General features: G+C 41.7%; 1 protein-coding gene across 7 annotated transcripts in view; it reads right to left on the reverse strand.

The window, feature by feature from the left end:
• LOC145511619 (uncharacterized) overlaps positions 1 to 21463 on the reverse strand; it is a 138082-nt gene that overhangs the window by 56300 nt on the left and 60319 nt on the right. For 2 of the 7 annotated variants that reach the window (XR_014058001.1, XM_081505196.1), the window contains one exon: positions 1958 to 2623. The exons of 3 other annotated variants lie outside the window; for them this stretch is intronic. The gene's annotated coding sequence lies outside the window, so the exon portion shown is untranslated. Of the gene's footprint in view, positions 1 to 1957; positions 2624 to 3482; positions 3667 to 13769; positions 14743 to 21463 lie in introns of those variants that run through there. 2 more of the 7 variants (XR_014058000.1, XM_081505195.1) reach the window with 2 other exon arrangements.

Below are 21463 nucleotides of genomic sequence, written 5' to 3' on the forward strand. Positions count from 1 at the left end.
TCAGAAAACAGAGGGCATATGTTTAACATTCAGGGATTGTGGAAATGGATATTTATGTATTCATTCAACAAATATTTCTTAAGCCAGTCTCTGTGCTAGGCACGGCCACATAAATGTGAATAAGACATTAGCCCTGCCCTAGGGAGTTCTAGACTAGAGAAGAGACAGACATGGAAATAAATCTGATGCTCCTACCTTCCTACCTTGTGATGTGATGAAAGGTATGCTAGAAAGGAAATATTTACAAAAATAGAATGGGGTCAAAAAGGAAGGCAGAGAAGGCAATGGCGCCCCACTCCAGTACTCTTGCCTGGAAAATCCCAGTCCGTGAGGTCACTAAGAGTCAGACATGACTGAGCAACTTCACTTTCACTTTTCCCTTTCATTCACTGGAGAAGGAAATGGCAACCCACTCCAGTATTCTTGCCTGGAGAATTCCAAGGACAGCGGAGCCTGGTGGGCTTCCATCTATGGGGTCACACAGAGTCGGACACGACTGAAGAGACTTAGCAGCAGCAGCAGCAAAAAGGAAGGAGTGACTATTTAGGGGGTTCTGGGATGACTTTATAAAGGAAGAGAAGATAGACCTTGAAAGATGAGTAGTTGTCTGCCAGGCAAATTTAACAGGTACAAAGGCACAGAGGCAAGAAAGTACGTGCAGCATTCTACAACTGAAAGTAATTCAATGTAATTGGAGCAAAGCATTGGGTACAAAGTAGAGAGTGGTTGGAGTTGATGTTGAAAATGCAGACTGAGCCCAAATCACAAAGGATCTTACATACTCTGAAAGGGATTTGGACTTTAGTCTAAAAGCAGTGTGGACTCAGACACAAATAACAGACATGTAGCTGCCAAGGGCAGTGAGAGGAGGGAAGGATTGAGAGTTTAAGATTAACAGATATAAACTAGTATATATAGGGAATAAACAAGGTCCTACTGTATAGCACTTGTTCCTTGGAAGGAAAGCTATGACAAAACTAGACAAAATATTAAAAAGCAAAGACATCACTTTGTTGATAAAGGTCTGTATAATAAAAGCTATGGTTTTTCCAGTAGTCATGTACAGATGTGAAAGTTGGACCATAAAGAAGACTGAGCACTGAAGAACTGATGCTTTTGAATTGTGGTGCTGGAGAAGATTCTTGGGAGTTCCTTGGACTGCAAGGAGATCAAACCAGTCAATCCTAAAAGAAATCAACCCTGAGTACTCATTGAAAGGACTGTTGCTGAAGCCAAAGCCATCAGTTTGGCCATCTAATGTGAAGAGCCAACTCACTGGAAAAGACCTTAATGCTGGGAAAGATTGAAAGCAAAAGGAGAAGTGGGTGACAGAGGATGAGATGGTTAGATAGCATCACTGACTCAATGGACATGAATTTGAGCAAACTCCAGGAGATAGTGAAGGACAGCAGAGCCTGGCGTGTTGCAGTTCATGAGATCACAAAGAGTCAGACACGTCTTAAGAGACTAAACAACAACGATTGGATAGAACAGAGAACTATATTTAATATCCTGTGATTAAACCTAACGGAAAAGAATATGAAAAAGAATATGTGTATAACTGAGTCATCACTTTGCTATACAGCAGAAATTAACACAACATTGTAAATCAACTATACTTCAATAACATTCAAAAAATAAATAAATAAAAGCAATGTGGAACCAGTCAAAGTTTTAAGCTGGCACATGATGGATAGAATTTCCCTGCCCACCTGAAGTTAGAAGTGATCATATGACTTGTTTTGGCCAGTGAAATGCGAATAGAAGTGCTGGGTGTCACTTCTGCATGGATGTTTAAGAGCCAGTGCATGCTTTACCGCCTTCTCTTTTACCTCCAGCCAGTGACCAGCAATCTTAAGGTCCTGGCTTTTCTGTCAGACTCAGTTCCTGAGTGATTACAATGAATAACAGTGGACTTGTAGCAAGAGTAAGAAACCTTTGTTGTCTTAACCACTTCGATTTAGAGGTTGTTTATTACTGCAGCAAAACTTCAGGCTATCCTGACTGATACGGCAATGGAATAACATGATCAGATTGATACTTTTAAAAGGCAATTGATGGCAACATGGAGAATGAATTAGAGGTAGGAGAGGAGGTTAATCAAAGGCAAGAAAACCAACAGGGAAATACTGTAATAATCTAGTAAAAAAATTATAATGGCCTAAAATTAGAACAATAATAGTGGCGATAAAGAAGATGAGTTATACTTAGGAAATATTTAAAGAGCAAAATCAACAAGAATTCAGTGATTAATAAAATGTGGTTTATAAATAGTTTAGTCATCTGTTTCTTTGTAACAAATTCCTCCAAAGTGTTTCTGCTTAAAATAATGATAAATATATCATCTCACAGTTTTCTGTGGGTCAGGAGGTTCAAGAAGAGCTTAGCTGATGGTTCTGGCTCAGGATCTCTCAGGTTGCACTCAAGATGTTGTCCAGGGCTGCGTTATCTGAAGGTCTGACTGAGGTTAGAGGACCCATGACCAAGATGGTTCACTCGTATGACTGACAACTTGATGCTCAGTGTTGACAGGAGGCTCCAGTTCTTTCCTAGAAGGACCTCCCCATAGGGCTGCTTGAGTGTCTTTATGACATGGCTGCTGGCTTCCTCCAGAGCAAGTGGCCTAAAAGACAATGAAATGAGGTGGCGCTTTCTCTGATAACATAACCTAGGAAGTCACACACCATCACTTCTAATGTATTCTTTGGTCAGACAAACCAACCAAGATACACTGTTGAAGGGGGCCATAAAAAGATTCAAATAGCAGAAGGTGAGGATAATTGGAGGCCATTTCGGAGCCTGACTACTACAATGAACAAGATGGAAGTTAACAAAAAAGGCTGACTCTGAGAATTCTGGCTTGAATGATTCAACAATGGAAGTAAGCATGATACAAAACACAAGAGAAAAAAATCAGCTTGTGAGAGGAGAGAGGAGATAAATATTTCATTTTTAGATCTGTCATGTGGAAGACATACACAGATGCCTAATCATCATTTGAAAATAGGAAGTTCCTAAGAGAGGTCAGAGTTGAGGATTTAGGAATCAACGTTATCTAAGTGGTGGAGGAAGCCAAGGCAGAAAATAATATGGTCCAGAAAGGATGTGCAGAAAGAAAAGGAAGAGAGGGAAAGAGGAAAAGCCAGCAATAACAATGACACAGCAAAGAATCAAGGAAGGAGGCAGAGAATGAGGGCTGTCTGGACATGAAAGACAATAAAGGAGGTAGTTCAATGAAAGTTTCAGCAGCAATGCCAAGTGACGTGCATAAGCAGTCAGTAATATGAGCAAGCCCACTGGACTTCACAGTTAAGTAGACTGGCCATGTAGTAAACAGTCTCAGTAGAGGAGGGTTTTGGGGCTTGCCTAAATGCATTTTTTTCACCCTTGAGATTAAACATTTCTTCTTGTGCAATGGAGGTGGCTTTCCTCATAACAGATCCACAGTGTAATATCATGAGTACAGAACAACCACAACTCACCCATTATATAACAACTAGAAGGTACATTAATGAAAAACTCTTTATCACGGATGCATCATGCTCCATCCATGGGTGATGGAGAGGTAATGAATGGGTCAAAGAACTGTCTCCTTTGCCCAGATAACCATGACTTCAGGAAAAGCTTAGGACATTGATAATCTTCTTAGGGCAACCAGGAAGCTGTCTAGAGTTAAAGGATAGAAATACCACAAATTAGAATCACCGGATGAAAATTATATGAGATCATCTTAATGAATTTTTCATTTTAAAGATAAAATGAGACCCAAGAAGATTAAGTTATATGCTTATGGTCACATAGCTGTTTTTTTTTTTTTCTTTTTCCTACAGCTAGGTCCAGGCATCCAGCCATCCTGTCCAGTGCTCTTTTAACTCAATCCCATTTCTTCACATTCACGTGCATGCACTCACACACATATCAACAACTCCGACATCAAGAGAAAACGATATTCAGAAGTCTAATAGGCATCTCCAATTTAACACGGCTAAAACAGATATTGACTTTGTTCCTCAAAATGTGCCTCTCACAGTCTCCCCAATAACTGTACAATGTACACCCACCCACACCCTGGAAATCTCCCTAGATGTCTCTCTCACACCCTCACATCCCACACTTCATTTGTTAGCAAGCCCCACTGGCTCTACCATCAGAAAATTCCCAGAAAAAGACCACCTCCCACCACCCTGGTCTGAGCACCTTGATTTCTTTCTGAGCTGCTGCAGTGGCCACCTGGCCATGCTCCATGCTTTGAATCTTCTCTGTCATGGTCACAGCAGCCTGAGAAATTTTTATTCTTCAAACCATAAGCCATGTCAAGTCATGCCTCATCTCAAAACCCTCCAATGGCTTCCCATCTCACTCAGAATAGAATCCAAACTCTTTCCCATGCTCTGTAGGCCCCCACATAGGCTGCAACCTCATTTCCTAGAACTCCAGACTCATTCATTTCACTCGAGCCACACTGGCCTTTTGGCTGCTCTTCAAACACCTTGAATTCATTCCTAGCTTAGAGTCTTCACAAGCGCCATTCTCTCTCCCTGAATGTCCTTCCCAGAGATTTTCCCACAATTCACTCCCTCACTTCATTTAAGTCACTGCTAAAATATTACCTCTTCAGAGAAACCTTCCCTGGCCACTTTATCTATATGAAATAGAGAAGCCTGCACAGACAGAAAGCAAACTTAAGGTTATCAGAGGAGAAAGGGGGTGGGGGAGGAATAAATTAGGAGTTTGGAATTAGCTGATATAAACTACTATACACAAAAGAGATAAGTAACAAGGTCCTACTGTATAGCACAGGGAACTCTATATTCAACATCCTATAGCAAACCATAATGGAAAAGAACATGAAAAATATATATATATAAAACTGAAATTAGAAACTAACCAGTAATTAACATAACATTGTAAATCAACTATACTTCAATCAAAAATAAAATAAAATAGAGATTCCTGCCTCCCCAACATTCTCCATCTTTTTATTCTGCTGTTCTGCTTCATAGCATGACCAACACCTGACACTGTTTTACACTTTTATTTATTATTGCTCTTTTCCTGGTGGAATTTAAGCTCTATGGAGGCATTTTGTTTACTAAAAAGTCCTCAATACCTTAAAAACATCTGGCCCATAGTTCTTATTCAGTTGCTAAGTCATGTCCGACTCTTGGCAACTCCACAAACCAGGCTTCCCTGTCCTTCACCATCTCCCTGAGTTTGCTCAAACTCATGTCCATTGAGTCGATGATGCCATCCAATCATCTCATTCTCTAATCACCCCCTTCTCCTCCTGCCTTCAATCTTTCCAAAAATCAGGGTCTTTTCCAATGAGTCGGCTGTTTGTGTCAGGTGGCCAAAATATTGGAGCTTCATAATAGGTACCCCCAAAATATTTGTTGAGTAAATCAATTAGGATTGAATCCTAAGATCAAGAAATACTCAAAGAGCAATATTATTTTTAGCCAACAGAAACTTAATCCAGGGAGGGACTTAGCAAAAACTGGAAGCAGAGATGTCATGGGCATTGCTACATTCGACATAGTTGCCTTTGGTTTTGAAGACAATGCATTACAACAGCCCTGAAATCTTTGTCTAGGATCAAATCCCAGCCCACTAATATGCTCAGGAGCCAGTGACCCTGAAAAGACAGGAGGTGATATAGAAAAACCAAAACTCATTAATAGCTTGAAATTAATAGCTTTGGGCCTGTATTGTCAGTATTTACTGAGCCTCCCTCACTCCTAGACATCCTGGTGAGAAATTACAGAAATAAACTCAGTCACAAAGCAATAAAGGGCACTGCTATAAGGGATTCAAATCCTCATTCATTTATTCATCTTTTTCATTTACCCAGCACTTTCTTTGAGTGGATACTATGTGCCAGATACTGCTAAGTTAAAATCTTTTCTGAAATAAATAATATTTGCTATTGTTTTTGTTCCAGTGATCATGCTTATTTTATCCCTGTCACCATCATCTTCATCATTATTTCTGCCATGCTGGAGGCATGTGAAGGTCACCATTGGAACCCAAGGAAAGTTATCTAGATGTCTGCTGACTTATGGTTCCTACGATCGGGAGAAATGATGACATATATCAAGCAGTCTCAACTATACCTCCCAGAAAGTCATTTTATTTTGAGAATTTTGATCTTTCTATCTTGGATCGTAAAACCTAAGTTACCTGAGTTGTAGGGGTGAAGGGGAACAATTGGGCTAATTTCAGAGAGGAAACTCCATTCCCCTTGTTGTTGTTGCTGTTCAGTCACTCAGTCGTGTCCACCTCATCACAATCCCATGGACTACAGCACGCCTGGCTTCCCTGTCCTTCACCATCTTCTAGAGCCTTCTTTGTGATCCAACTCTCACATCCATACATGACTACTGGAAAAACCATAGCTTTGACTAGACGGACTTTTGTAGGCAAAATAATGTCTCTGCTTTTTAATACACTGTCTAGGTTTGTCATAACTTTTCTTCCAAGGAGCAAGCATCTTTTACTTTCATGGCTGCAGTTACCATCCACAGTGATTTTGGAGCCCAAGAAAATAGTCTTTCACTGTTTCCACTGTTTCCCCATATATTTGCCACGAAGTGATGGGACCAGATGCCATGATCTTCATTTTTTGAATGCTGGGTTTTAAGTCAGCCTTTTCACTCTCCTCTTCCACCTTCCTCAAGAGGCTCTTTAGTTCCTCCTCACTTTCTGCCATAAGGGTGGTATCATCTGCATATCTGAAGTTATTTCTATTTCTCCCAGCACTCTTGATTCCAGCTTGTGCTTCATCCAGCCCGGCATTTCACATGATGTGCCCTGCATATAAGTTAAATAAGCAGGGTGACAATATACAGCCTTGACATACTCCTTTCCCAATTTGGAACCAGTCCACTGTTCCATATCTGGTTCTAACTGTGATTTCTTGACCTGGACACAGGTTTCTCAGGAGGCAGGTAAGGCAGTCTAGTATTCCCATCTCTTTAAGAATTTTCCACAGTTTGTTGTGATCCACATAGTCAAAGGCTTTAGCGTAGTCAATGAAGTAAAAGTAGATATTTTTCTGGAATTCTCTTTTTTTCTATGATCCAATGAATGTTGGCAATTTGATCTCTGATTCCTCTGCCTTTTCTAAATACAGCTTGTATGTCTAGATGCTCTCAGTTCACAGACTGGTGAAGCCTACCTTGGCAAATTTTGAGCATGACCTTGCTAGCATGCGAAGTGAGTGCAAGTGTGAGGTACATTGAACATTCTTTGGCATTGCCCTTCGTTGGAATTGGAATGAAAACTGCCCCTACTTTGGCAATCCTTTCCCAGTTTTAGTTTAATCCTAAGAATCAATAATAACCTTAGTTAGGATGATAATAGATAAATGAATGGCTGCAGTACCTGAAATTCTTGTTTTCCTTCTGAGAGTTTGAGCTGGGTGGGTACCATAATCTTAGCCTTTCACATCATGTTTTCAAATATATCATGATACAATAGAAACTATTTAAGAAATAAGAAGATGCCAGCCACTGTTGGCATTTAGAAATAGTCTGTGATGACACAAGAGAAATCAAATGTTTCACTTCTGCAACATTTTTCAAAGACCTTCAGTCAGGCCTAATGCCTTCAGAAATAAATGAAGGGGAAAGATGGATTGCCATGCTAAAATTCTGGCAAAGAAACAAACTGAAAGCTAACTTTGAACCCATCAAACACATCTGCTTCTGTCTGATCCTCACCAAGAACTCTGTATATTTCCTTCAAATTCTATTCTGACTTCCTTCCAAATATCCATAGGACTTCCCTTCACTCCCAGGGGGATTTGTTGTCACTGAGTGTTCCAAACATGATGCATTTATTTCCTTGGGCTGCTGTCACAAATTACCATTACCACAAACCAGGTGGCTTAAACAAATGGAAATTTATTCTCTCACAGTTCTAAAGGCTAGAAGTCTGGGATGAGGGTGTCAACAGGGCCATGCTCTCTTTGAAGACTCCAAGGAAAAATTCTTTGCCTCTCCCAGCTTCTGGTTGTAGCTGGCATTTCTGGCTGGTAGAGGCATCACTCCAAGTTCTGCCTGGTCATCACAGGGTCTTCCCCCTTCTCTGTGGGTCTCTGTGACCAAATTTCCTTTTTCTTACAAGTCTTTGGGTCTTGGACCCATTCTAATCCAGTGTGGTCTCATCTTAACTTGATTACATCTGCAAAGACACTATTTCCAAATAAGATCACATTCACATTCAAGGCATTAGGACCTCAAGAGATCATTTCAAAGGACACGATTCAGCCCACCAAAATGCCCAAACTTTGGGTTTCCTACTCTGAGAAAATCTCACCACTGGCCTTCCCTCTTTCCTTCCTTTCAAAGGATGAAGTGAGAGTCCTACATTCAAAAGATTTAGACCTACCTAGTAGGAAGATTCAGCTGTACATATAAATCACAGAACAAGGCAGAAGGTGGTAATTGTCATGAGAGTCACAAACACAGTGACACAAAAATACAGAGAAAAGAAATCAATTCCTGCTGGGGGGAATCAAACAAGACATTTGAGCTTGACCTTGAAGACTATCTTACATTTGGATTTTCAGAGATTAGTAAAAAAAAATCTCCAGTTGAACTGGGTGAGCAAAGGTACAGAGGCAAGAAAGCATGGCATGTTGATATGTTTCTCAGTATCAAGAACCCCTCCTGTGTCATTGCTACAAATACATTTCATAAGTTTTCAAAGAAGAGAGATTAAAAGGAAAAGCACCAAAAAGCAAACTAACAGGAATCCTCTCCAGGAGGTGAAAATGTCCTTTGTGGTTTTATATTTTTTCTAATTTTCTTCAATGCTTTATGCCTTTTTCTCTTTGCCACACTTTGTGGCATGCCAGGATCCAAGTTCCCTAGTTCCCTGACCAAGGATCCCTTCAAACCTGTGCCCCCTGCAATGGAAGTATGGAATCCCAACCGCTGGACCCTCAGGGAATTCCCTGCATTTTTAAAAATATCCTATATATTTTTATTTTTTTAATTTATTTGTTTGGGCTGGGTCTTTGCTGGGGCATGCATGATCTTTAGTTGTGGCATGTGGGATCTAATTCTCTGATCAGGGATCTGAACGCAGGCCCCCTGCACTGGGAGAGTGGCATCTTAGCCACTAGCCCACCAGGGAAGTCCTATCCCTCCTGCATTATTTTTAATTAGCAAAACAATACTTGCTTTTTTCATGAAAGATTTTCAAATTACCTCACACAATCGTCTCCAAAAAGAACAAATTAAATCTTTCCTGATACAGAATTATTACTGCGTGACTTTAATCGTGTCACTTGTGACCGGGAGGGAGGAAACCACCCGAAGATGGGAGTTGATGGATCAGCCGGTCGCTGAAGATACCGGCATTTCATCCTGTTACTTGACTGAGAAGATGGGGGGAAACGCGGGTTTTCCTTTAGGTGAGCAGTGCCTGCCCTCTGCTGGTGATTCAAAAGTTAGTCACCAAGGGCGGGAGTTTTTCTTCCCAATTTCCCAAAGTGATGAAGAGACAAGAAATATAAAGTCTCCCTTCTGATTGGAAGGGGCTTCCCTAAGGGGCTTCCCTGATAGCTCAGGTGGTAAAGAATCCGACCGAAATGCGGGAGACCTGGTTTCGATCCATGGGTTGGGAAGATCCTCTGGAGACGAGAAAGGCTACCCACTCCAGTATTCTGGCCTGGAGAAGTCCATGGACTAGATAGTCCATGGGGTCGCAAAGAGTCGGCCATGACTGAGCGACTCTCACTTTCTGGCTGGAAAGCCGTTCGTTTTGATTCCTCTGTCTGGGTTCTGCATTACTTTACGCGGAGGAGAGAAGAGTCTGTTGGTCCCCTCTTTCCTTCTTGGGCCAGTAGCACAGCCTGTCCTCGGGGCTGGGACTTCAAAACGTCGCTTCCCCAAGTGAGAGGCGTTTGTTCAGTTGGCGGCAAGGCGGGTTGCTTCTGTTTGCAGGAGGGTAAGAAAGCAGGGCTGAGAGGCGGCAGCCGCGAGCTCCATGAGGCCTGGCCCGGCGTGGAAGCCCGGCGCAGTCCGGGAGCCTGAGGCCGGGCCCTCGCGTGCAGGCGCTGCCTGGCTGGGCCGTGAGCCGGCCGGCCTGGGCGGAGAGGCCTCCCCGATGGCGGCTGGGGCCCTGCGAGGCTGAGCGGAGGCCGCGCCAGAGCGCGCGGAGGCGACTGCGGCAGCGGCGGACGCCCCAGAGGAAGAGCGCTCCGCGCCATCCTCCTCCGCCTCTGACGCAAATTTGATGCTGCGGTTGGATATTCGGCCGAGATTATCATGGATGATGATTTCCAGAGATTACAGAAGCATTTCATGGACAAATACTACCAGGATTAGAAGACAAGGAAGACAATGAGCTCACCTACACGCCTGTTTCTAACAAATACGTTGGTAGAAAAGTATATAGAAGAACAGGTGTGGAGCGGCTTCCCGGATTTAACATGGCAGCTTCAAAGCGCCATGAAGATGAAGTGGTATTTTCCACAAGGTGCTCACCATGATGGACTCTCTGGCTTTTAAAGAGATATTTCTGGACTGTCGAGCAGGAAAAAAGATCAGGGACTGGACTTCAGCTGCAGTTTAGCGGTGACTTCATTGTGTAAATCATCTTCTATGCACCTTCCCAGAACAATCTGCCACCCTAGGTCCTACCTCCAGACAGTGGGATCTTTCTGGACCTCACCAGCCCAGTAGACTGGAGAGGCTTTGGATAATGATGTCGGAAGAATACATCTCGGAAAGGCTGACTCTGTTTTGCAACTCTTCATTAATGTTAAATATTGATGGGTCAGAAGAAAATTACCTGACCTTCCTGGGACATGCACTTATCTTCAGTAACCCTAGTACTCCTCCCCAAGTGGACACCTCTCAGGGGCTTCTGAGTCTGGCTCCTGCAGCAAGCCCAAGTCCAGCTTTCCACCTGGGGGCCCTTCCCCAGCCTACATGTTGGTGTGTCCCTGGGCTAAAGAAGGGTCAGCTAATGAGCACCCACAGGCCAGCTGCACACCTTTATAAATAAAGGTTTACTGGAACCAACACATCCACAACATTGAAACCTCTAGGTGGCATTTTGGGGGGTGAGGCTCCAAGGAGCTCCAGTCTTTTATGTCTCAGCACAGAAAGAATTTAGCAAGAGGAAAAGTGATAGATAAAAAGTGATTTATTAGAATAGGATCCTTGTGAGGTTTACAAACAGGTGGGCAAGAGGGTGCCATGCCAAGAACTTAGTGGGATAGTTTTATACTCAGAGAAAGTGAGGAGGGCAGAAAAGACCACCTTCTTCTGCGTTATTGAGTAGACGTCACACTTTCATCATCAGCTCCTCCTCCAGGTTGGACAGGGGGAATTTTTTGTCCCTACACGGTCAAGCCAGGACTGTCATGGCACTATGGAAAAATTATTTCAGATCTCAGCACAATGAGGGTCTTTCATTTTGAAATATGGAAACTCATTTCCATACATTATTATTTTTTATGTGGGCAGACCACGTTCCAGGGGTCATTAACTTACTGTGCTCACTGGGCAGGATGTGGATCTCATGCCACCATCGTTTTACTGTTCAGAGGCATGTCCATGCTTCTGCTGCCTAGGTTTTGTTGCTAAGCAAGCCTGCTTAGTTTTGTGGTTAAGCAAATCTGCTTTCTTTTGGGGGGTGGATTTTTTTTAAGTTGTTCATTTTTAATTGAAGGATAATTGCTTTACAGTATTGTGCCAGTTTCTACCAAAAATCAACATGAATCAGCCATAGGTCTACCTATGTCCCCTCCCACTTGAACATCCCTCCCACCACCCCCTTCATCCCACCCCTCTTTGTTGTCACGGAGTCCCAGCTTGAGTTCCCTGAGTTACACAGCAAATTCCCATTGGCTGTATATTTTACATATGGTAATGTATGTTTCCGTGTGACTCTCTCCATACATCCCACCCTCTCCTTCCTCCCCACACCCTCTCAGCCGTGTCCATAAGTCTGTTCTCAATGTCTGTGTCTCCATTGCTGCTCTGCAAATAGGTTCATCAGTACCATCTTTCTAGATACCATATGTGTGCGTTAATATACAATATTTGTTTTTCTCTTTCTGACTTACTTCACTCTGGATAATAGGCTCTAGGTTCATCCACCTCATTAGGACTGACTCAAATGCATTCCTTTTTATGGCTGAGTGATATTCCATTGTGTATATGTACCACAGCTTCTTTAATTCATTCATCTGTTGATGGACATCTAGGTTGCTTCCATGTCCTAGCTATTGTAAACAAAGCTGCAATGAGCATTGGGGTACATGTGTCTTTTTCAATTTTGCAAACCTGCTTTCTCGAGGAGTCATTAACTTTCCAGGGTCTCTTATACTTCTTTCTTTACTTATAATCCCCTAGCGGGATTAACTATTTAATCACCTACTTTGTCCCTCTATTCTGTCCCTATCAACATCATTTGTGTGATGTCAGGGCAGCTTTCATACTGCACAAGCAGAGTTTGGTCTGCTTTAAGTATGTTACATAGGCTGTATGATTCTCAAAGCCTAAAATATCTCCTAAAATGCCTGTAAAGAAAGGTCCCCAATCCCTGGGTGTAAGGATAGCTGGAGGGGTTATGGTAGGGAAAGCTGTGAAGGGAGATAAAAGGGCAGGAAATTGCTGAATCAAACCCCTGAGAAGAATAGCAAAATGGCAGTACGTAAGTTAGCACTTGGCTCAGCTGCATGTAACAGAAAACCCAATCTTAGACTCTAACAAAATAAAAGTGTCATTGCTCTTACATAAAAGTAAGCAAGAAGTTGGCAGTCCAAGGTTAGTTTGGCAGCTCTATGATCATCAGGGACCTAGTTTCCTGTTGTCTTTCTGTTTCCATCATCTTTAGCAAGAGGTTTTCTTCCTCCAGGTTGTCTCATGGCCCAACATGGCTCCTAGAGCTCCAGCAATTATATCTGTGTTCCCGAAAAAGAAAGGATAGGGCCAAAGAATCTACCTACCTTCTACCTAAGTCAACTCCCTTTAAGAAAATGACCTGGATTTCCCACTCTGCGTTTCATTTCCAACTCACTGGCCACGTCAAGCTATAAGAAAAAGGGATATGTGGCCTCCCACAACACCGTGTTCATGAATCCTTCATATTTTTTCCCACTGAATCCAAGAAGGGGGTATTAGATGTTAACAGGTGCACTAGGATACTCATGTAAGAAATAGATACATCTCCTTGCGCATCTTGCTATATTAATATTTGTTCATCTCTCAAATATTTGTTGAGACTCTACTGTGTACCAGACACTGTGCTTGCCCCTGAAATGTTCTTTTTCTTTCTTTTGTTTTTTTGAATATGTCAGTGTTCTTTTTAGTTATTTCAGAAAATGGAAGGATAGAAGGAAATTTTCAGGTATCATCTGAACCAATATATTATTCCCTGATTAACACATGTGAGTTCTTTTTCCTTTATGTGTAATTGTTACCAAGTGGTACATGTCTTTAGACAGTATGTCCAAATTCTGTGGGTTAAAGTGGTTTTGTGTTATGGTTAATGTAAAGGGAATTTGTCTTATAAAAGCGTTTGTTCACTGTAACTATTTTTCTGATGTTTCTCTCTCCCCACTAGACTATCTACTATTTAAGAACTTTTTTGTTTTTGCTAACTGCAGGTGCTTAACTAAGGTTTGATGAGGGAATGAAAGAATGATCTTCCAGCCTTAGGGCTGAGGATCTTCTGCCTTTATAATTGAACTTGGTGACTATTTCCTATTCTCCTGAGATAGATGACAGAGATGCAGATAAGACTTACATATGTGCAGAACTTTACAATTTTCCAAGTACTCTCACATACATTAAAAATCATTTTAAGTTTCCATGCTATGTTGCTTCAGTCGTGTCCGACTCTTTGCAACCCCATGTACTGTAGCCCGCCAGGCTCCTCTGTCCATAGGATTCTCCAGGCAAGAATACTGTAGTGGGTTGCCATGCCCTTCTCCAGGGAACCTTCCCGACCCAAGGATCAAACCCTCATCTCTCAAGTCTCCTGCACTGGCAAGCAGGTTCTTTACCACTAGCGCCACCTGGGAAGTCATTTTAAATTTAAATGAATCCAAAAACTACAACTTGACCACAGGAATAGTAGCAGGTTTTCCTTTTACACTGACTGTCATTAGGAGAAGTTGTTTCCTTCCTTCCAATTGGTCTACTAAATTGGTCTTTCCATGCAGAATTTGAAGGTGTCCATTTCAAATGCTAGAAGAAGCATCACTACCTTCTTCAATTGAAGAAAAATCAAGTAGCGAATTTAAACAGCATCAAAACTAATCCAGGTTGAGACTTAGTAAAAACAAATTTTTAACATAAAATATGTGAAGCAGTGGAATGCTTTCCTAAAAGAGGTACAGAATTACCATAAAAACAGTGGTTCTAAAATTACTCTCATCACATAGTTTTCCTATGGGAAAACCTGCAGGAAAATATTTGACCACCAGAGGGTGCTCTACAAAAATCCAAAGGAACTCCCTAAGCGAACTCCCTATGAAACGCTCAGATATGAAAGACCTACCAAGGGCTAGGCGCAAAGATTTCATGGTCGTTTTCCCAACCAGTTGTTGGTAAACTGTACTCCATGGAAAAGCACTGTATCTTCGGCTCTCGATTTCCAGATCAGGACACCATTTCTTAGCGGAAGAGAGTCAGGTGGGATCAACTTCGGCCCAAACTGGAGTTCTGTGCCAGCTATAACCCTCTTGCTCTAGTGACACCTGCTTTATTGTTGCATCTGCTCATGAATATAGAAATTTACATATGGTTAATTTATGTTTTCCGATCCTCTTAAGTACATTGATGATGAATAAATCAGAACAATATGAGAACATATGAGGCTGTTACATTTAATTTAGCAATTAGTATTTAAGATTAACGGAACTGTTTATCATTTAGAAACACCAGGATTAATCCTTTTAATTACCATCTGGATTTCTTGCAAATTATTTGATTTGTTTAATCCTTGTTTGCTTCCGTTCAAAAGCCCTCCGATTTCACTAATTTGGCACACCAGATTTTCAGCTAATCATCTTTAGTCAAAAACAAAACAAAATATAAGAAACTTAGCACTGGAACCACTCTGGTGGTTGAGAAAGGATGTGGGATGGGAGAGATCCCCATAAGCCATCAGTTACCTGTGGGATCCTGGGCAAATCACTTCCCGCCTCTAAACCTCATCTCTTCCCTCATAAAATGAGAGAGGGCTGAACTCTTTTTCAATTAAAAGGGAGTGCTCACCAGACACCAAGAAATCCATTATCAAAACTGCTCCTCGTGGGGGATGTAGCGCTTACTCCAATGAAGACTTGACTCCTTTGGGACCCAACACAGGGAGCCATTCATGAATGACTCATAAGCCAGGGGAGCCTGGCAGTCACTAGAAGCTGACTGACTGCCTCTGTCAGAGTCTATCAGGCCCCACAGACCGCCCCACTATTCACGACCCGCTTACCCCCCTCCCAGCTCTGAGTCCTTCCTCAGGCAGGAGTCTTTGCCTTTCCTCATTTCCCAAATTCCTATTCTATGCACAGGAATCTGCCCTTTTGGAACCCCAGGCCTTTGAAATTTACAACCAAAGAATGCTTTCTTTTCCTTGTCCCTCTGTTTTCTCTGAATCTTCTTCTCCTAAGGCAATGAACACAGAAAGTATGCTCACCAAATGGGTCAAGGAGCCAGGGATATAAAGAAACACCAGAAACAAAAAAACAACTTAGATTTTAAAATATTATCCCTCTGTTCTTCATGTGAAATCTCATCCAGAAAGCCAAAATGTAAGAGAGATAAAAAACTAACCATGTGGCTAAGGGGTGGATGGGAGATGGGAGGGCCCCAGGGCCCTCCCCATGAGACCTAAGAGAAGTCAGCCAAGGAAAGTTTGAAAATTCATCAAACTAGAAAATCTCTATGGTCTCTTCCAGCCTGAAAGTTCTATGATTCAAAGTTAAAGAGCAAACTTTTAGTCTATTTTCCCAAAACTTGAAAATAGCCCCACATAATGAGTGTGACAAATGAAATAAAGGATGATTAATGCAGGCATGTTCCCAGCCTTTCCTTAATCCTGACCCTACTCTTTGGCTTGTTGTGGGATTTACAGCTGAGTAGGGTTTTGTGATGGTGAAGGACAGGGAAGCCTGGTGCACTGCAGTCCATGGTGTCGCAAAGAGTTGGACACGACTGAGCAACTGAACAGCAACACCAACAACAAAGGTTTTGTGATGAGGAATCAGCATGGAAAAATGAGAAACAAGAAGAGACACTCCGTCAAAAAGTCAAACACAGAAGTGATACATGTTGTTGATGTTTAACAGAAAACAACAAAATTCTGTAAAGCAATTACCCTTCAATTAAAGAATAGATTTTTTTTAAAAGTCAAAAAAAAAGGCTATATGACCCAACAATTGTACCCCTAGATACAGACACAAAACAACTGAAAAGAGATACTCAAACAAACCTTGTACATTCATGTTCATAGCACCCCTCTTCACAATAGCTGAAGGTTAAAAACAACCTAAATGCCCATCAACAGATGAATGGATAAATAGACTGTGGTACATAGTTACATACCCTGGGATGTTATTCAGCCATCAAAAAGATACAGTGCAGATACATGCTGGGTGAATCTCAAAAACATTATGCCGGTAGAAAGGTAAACGAGACACAAAAGGCCACATGTTGTAAGATTTCATTTATATGAAATATCCAGAATAGGTGACTCCATAGAGACAGAAAGTGGGTTGGCGAATGCCGGGGGCTGGGGGAGGGGAGAGTGGGGAGTGGCTGCCCCATGGGTACCCGGTTTGGGAGGATGAAATGTTTCAGAGGTAGAAGTCCCATAATGAATCCCACACTCATTATGTGAGTCCCTGTGTTGGGTCCCAAAGGAGTCAAGTCTCCCACAGACTTTCAGAGGTAGCGGTTGCACAATATTATAAATTTATTTATTAAATACCACTTAGTTCACCTTAAAATTGTTAATTTTATGTTTTGTGGATTTCATGTCAGTTTTTTGTTTTTTTTTTTTTAAGTCAGTTGAAGAAAAATCATGAGACAGGATCAGGGAACATTTGCAGGGAGAGGGTTTGAGGGAGCTGCTGAGGAAGGAACAACTGTGAGTGTGAGGGTGGGGGACAGTGGAAAGTTGCTGGCCATCTTATGTCCTTCCTCCTCCCTGAAGTCCACGTGAAGGACTCTAGTACTGTTACAGTCAAGAGCACAAGTTCTGGAACCAGACTGCTCGGCTTTAAATCCCAGTCCTGTCATAGACTAACTGTGACCTTGGCCAACGTTCTTAGCCTCTCCATACCTCAGTTTCTTCATCTGTAACTTGGAGATAATAATAACATGTAGTTCATAAGAGTTGTTAAAAAGGTAAATTAATTAATCTATGCAAAATACTTAGAAGAGTGGGCAGGTTACCCCACTGAAACCTTCTTCCTGGGCTTCCAAGACCATGGAAACTCCTAGTTTCCTCCTTAAGTCTTGGGAGATCCTTCTACTTCTTTCTTACAGATTTCTCTTTCCTGCTTGTACTTTGAATGTGGACGTTCTCCTAATATTCTCACCTTGGTTGTATTCTCATTTGCTCACTTGGGAGAGCTCCCTCTCATTCTCACACTTGGGGACTCTCCTGGCTATTAATTACACGCAAGCTAAAAATATCCATCTGTATATATATTATTTCCAAACTCCAACTGCCAACTGGACATTCTTTATTTTGATGTCCAAGAGACCCAAAACAGCACATTCCAGTCTGAAATTCTCTGTTCTACATCCTTCTTTATATTCTGTATCAAGGTTTTAGAACGTCACCACCGACAAAGAATCTCTCTTTGACTAAACTCCTTAGGACTTTCAGAACTCTCTTCTCAATGGCTGACTTGGGCTTTCAGATTTGTCTATTATTCAATTTTAATTAAGAATCCTGTTAAGTCACTTTAACCAGAACCTCCCATCCCGAATATCTGATCAGGTTTCTCATCCTCTACCATGCCCCAGGTGATGGCTGATCACCTTGGTCTACATTTAGCAAGAAACTTGTTAGGTTGGTTTACCCAGAATCCTCCCTTACCCTGGTATTTCTTCTCAGTATTTTTCCATCCATTGGTCCCCACTCTGCTCTTTGGCTATAAATTCCCACTTTTCTTTGTTGTATTTGGAATGAGTCAGTCTTTCTCACCTACTACAAAACCCCACTGTAATAGCCCCACTTGAATAAAGTCTAACTTACCAGTACTTTAAAAAAAAAAAAAAAGAAGAAGAGTGTGGGCTATCACAAAACCACAGTGAACTTTAACTTGTGTTCTTTGTCATTTTGGTCTCATAGATCTTCCTCACTGACCAATCCATTCAAGAAATGAGTGTGTCAGTTGTGCTCTATAAATCTAATATCAATGTGAACCTATTCCATGATTTTTTAATGCAGACTTCAAGGCAATTATAAATAACACCACCTCCTAAAAAAAGGTGCTTAGTTTCCTAGGGCTGGTGTAACAGGGTACCACAATCTGGGTGGCTTAGAACAACAGAAATGTATTCTTTCACAGTTCTGAAGGCTAGAAGTCAGATACCAAGGTGTCAGCAAGGCCTTGTTCCCTCCAAAACCTCTAAAGATGGATCCTTCCCGGCTTCTTCCAGCTTCTGGTAGCCCCAGGCATTCCTTGGCGTGGCTGTAAAACTCCAATATCTGCCTCCATTGTCACAGGTCATCTTCCTGGGTGTTTTCATATCATCTTCCCTCTATGCATGTCTGAGTCCAAATTTTTCTCCTCTTATAAGGACACCAGTCATATTAGATTGGGGACCCACTCCACTGCAGTATGACTTCATCTTAATTTAACCAATTACGTCTGTAAAGTGCTGTGCTGTGCTAAGTCGCTCAGTCATGTCTGACTCTTTGCGACCCCATGGATCGTAGCCTGCCAGGCTCCTCTGTCCATGGGAATTCTCCAGGCAAGAGTACTGGAGTGGGTTGCCATGCCCTCCTCCAGGGGAATCTTCCCAACCCAGAGATCGAACCCGGGTCACCTGCATTTCAGGCAGATTCTTTACCATCTGAGCCACCAGGGGAGCCCCACATCTGTAAAGAACTTATTCCAAATAAGGTCATTCTGAGGTTCTGGGGTTAGAACTTCAACATATATCTTAGGGGTACACAACTGAACCCATAATACCCCCTCAATTGCTATAGTTCTCTGAATGTGTTCATCAACTTCACTGCCATCCATCTGTGGTCCATTCCAGGCGACCAGCTGCTGGAAGAGTCCTGAAGGAGCAAAACAGTTTCCTTCTGCAGACACATCTCTCACATGATGCAGGCGTACTGTACTATAACAATTGGTTACAACAGGTACAGGCACTGTGACCATTGGTCACACTTGGTTCCTCATCCACTGTGAACTCCCTAAGGGTAGGGGCCATATAGTATTCGACTCTGAAGAGTGGAAAAGACTAGAAGAGTACCTAGTACTCAGTGGAGTACTCAATGGAGCCTTCAACAGGAAGAAGGGAAAGGAGGAAAGTAAAGCTCTGCTGTCTGTGAGCTCAGTGGCCCCCACCTGTGAGTGACACCAGGCCCTCGGTGCTCCTTTTCTGTTTGTTCCACCTCTTGTTTATCTCACATGGGCCCCAGCTTTGCATTCATCAAGGTTTTGCTCTGGATTGCCAATAGCCATGCTGACCACAGGCTGGAGCGGATAGCTCCCTGCAACTCCTGCATGAAATGAACTCCTCTTACCACTACAGCCAAGTCTCTGATGGCCTTACAGTCACGGCTGTCTTCCTTACAAGACCAGGACTAGAGGACACAAGCCCTGATCACCTGCACCTCAGGCCAATACCTACATAAATAACAGTAGCTTAGCCTTATTGAGAACTTACTATATGCAATTCTATTCTATTCTGTTCTCACATGGATCAGCTCATTGACACCTCACAATAATCCAATGTGGTAGAAACTGTTGTTATCTCAACAAAGATGAGGAAACTGAGACTTAGAGAAGCTAATAACTTGGCCAAGGTCACAGCTCATGAGAATGGGAACCAGGATTTGAATCCAGACAACCTAACTAATGTTAAGACAAAAATATCCAAAACTTGGAAAAGATGGCTGCCCATCTTTTCAGTGTCATGCTAGAACATTACAGAGCCACTCCAGAATTATTCTAGTGCCTAGGGGGTTGGTTTACCCTAATGACTGATTCTCTACTCTTGATTAAGATATTCTACAACTTCATAAAAGTAAATGTTAACTGGGGGTGATTCAAATGATTCTTGACCTATACCAGTGCAAGTGAGGTTTTCTCTAGTGGAAAAGATAACTCCCAACGATTATAGTTGTATTGTTCTCTAGGAGATTAGCCTGTTTTGTATCTAATTTAGCAGTCTCAGTCCAGCATTCTTTCTTTCAGGGACTATAAATACTTCTGTTTCAATTACAATCCTCTGAATCAGGTCTACCATCCTTCTAATTCCCTCATTAATGAGTTAATTAAATGTGTGGCACATTCATTCTATATTTGTATGAGAATTATGTTCTTAATATTTTACTTGGCACACCAAAGCCCACATGCTTAACTACTATACTAGAATGAATGAATGATTGAATGAGTGACTGAAATTGAATATATGTTGATATGTTTAAGAAGGGAGTACAGGGGAGTTGGGGAGAGATGGATTAGGAGTTTGGGATTTGCAGATGCAAACTATTATATGTAGGATGGGTAAACAAGGTTCTACGGTATAGCACAGGATATTCAATATCCTGTGATAAACCATAACAGAAAAGACTATGAAAAAGAATGTGCCTATTTATTTATAACTAAATCTCTTTGTTGTATAGTAGAAATTAACACAACACTGCAAATCAACTATATTTCAATAGAGTAAATTTAAAAAGAAGGGAGTGCAAACCACAATTGGAACCCATCCATCCCTGAAAGGGCAATGAATAAAGTGGTGAAAAAGAGAATTACATATAATCTATTAGAATACATTATATATTTAAAATATATATCCCACAAAATATCTAATATATCCCCACAAAAGACTGAGTATAAACACAGAATAACAGAAACTGCTTCAGGGAAATCCTGTTGGTTTATTTGGGAATTTGGTGGAAGCAAGACAGACCTTTGAGACCAAGACGGGTACTTAACAAAAAGCCAGGTCTTCCCCCTGGAGAATGAACTGTGTGTCTCTCAAAAGGTGTATTAGAAAACAAAATTCAACTGAGTAAATTTTAAAGATCTTATTAGCTTTATTCAACAATTAATGAATCAGACAGCATCACATCTAGCAGATTAGGAAGAGCTCCAAGGAGCTATACAAAATGAAGGACTTTTATAACCAGAAGGGAACAGGAATAAGAACGTTATGCTAGGCAAAAAGGTAGGTGGATTATTGGAAGGTCACTTTCCTTTAGGGGATGGTAGGGAGCATCAGGAGAATTACCTAACTAA

The sequence above is a fragment of the Giraffa tippelskirchi genome, chromosome 6 (genome assembly GCF_054371585.1).
Source record: "Giraffa tippelskirchi isolate mGirTip1 chromosome 6, T2T-mGirTip1v1.2.pri, whole genome shotgun sequence".
NCBI lineage: Eukaryota > Metazoa > Chordata > Mammalia > Artiodactyla > Giraffidae > Giraffa > Giraffa tippelskirchi.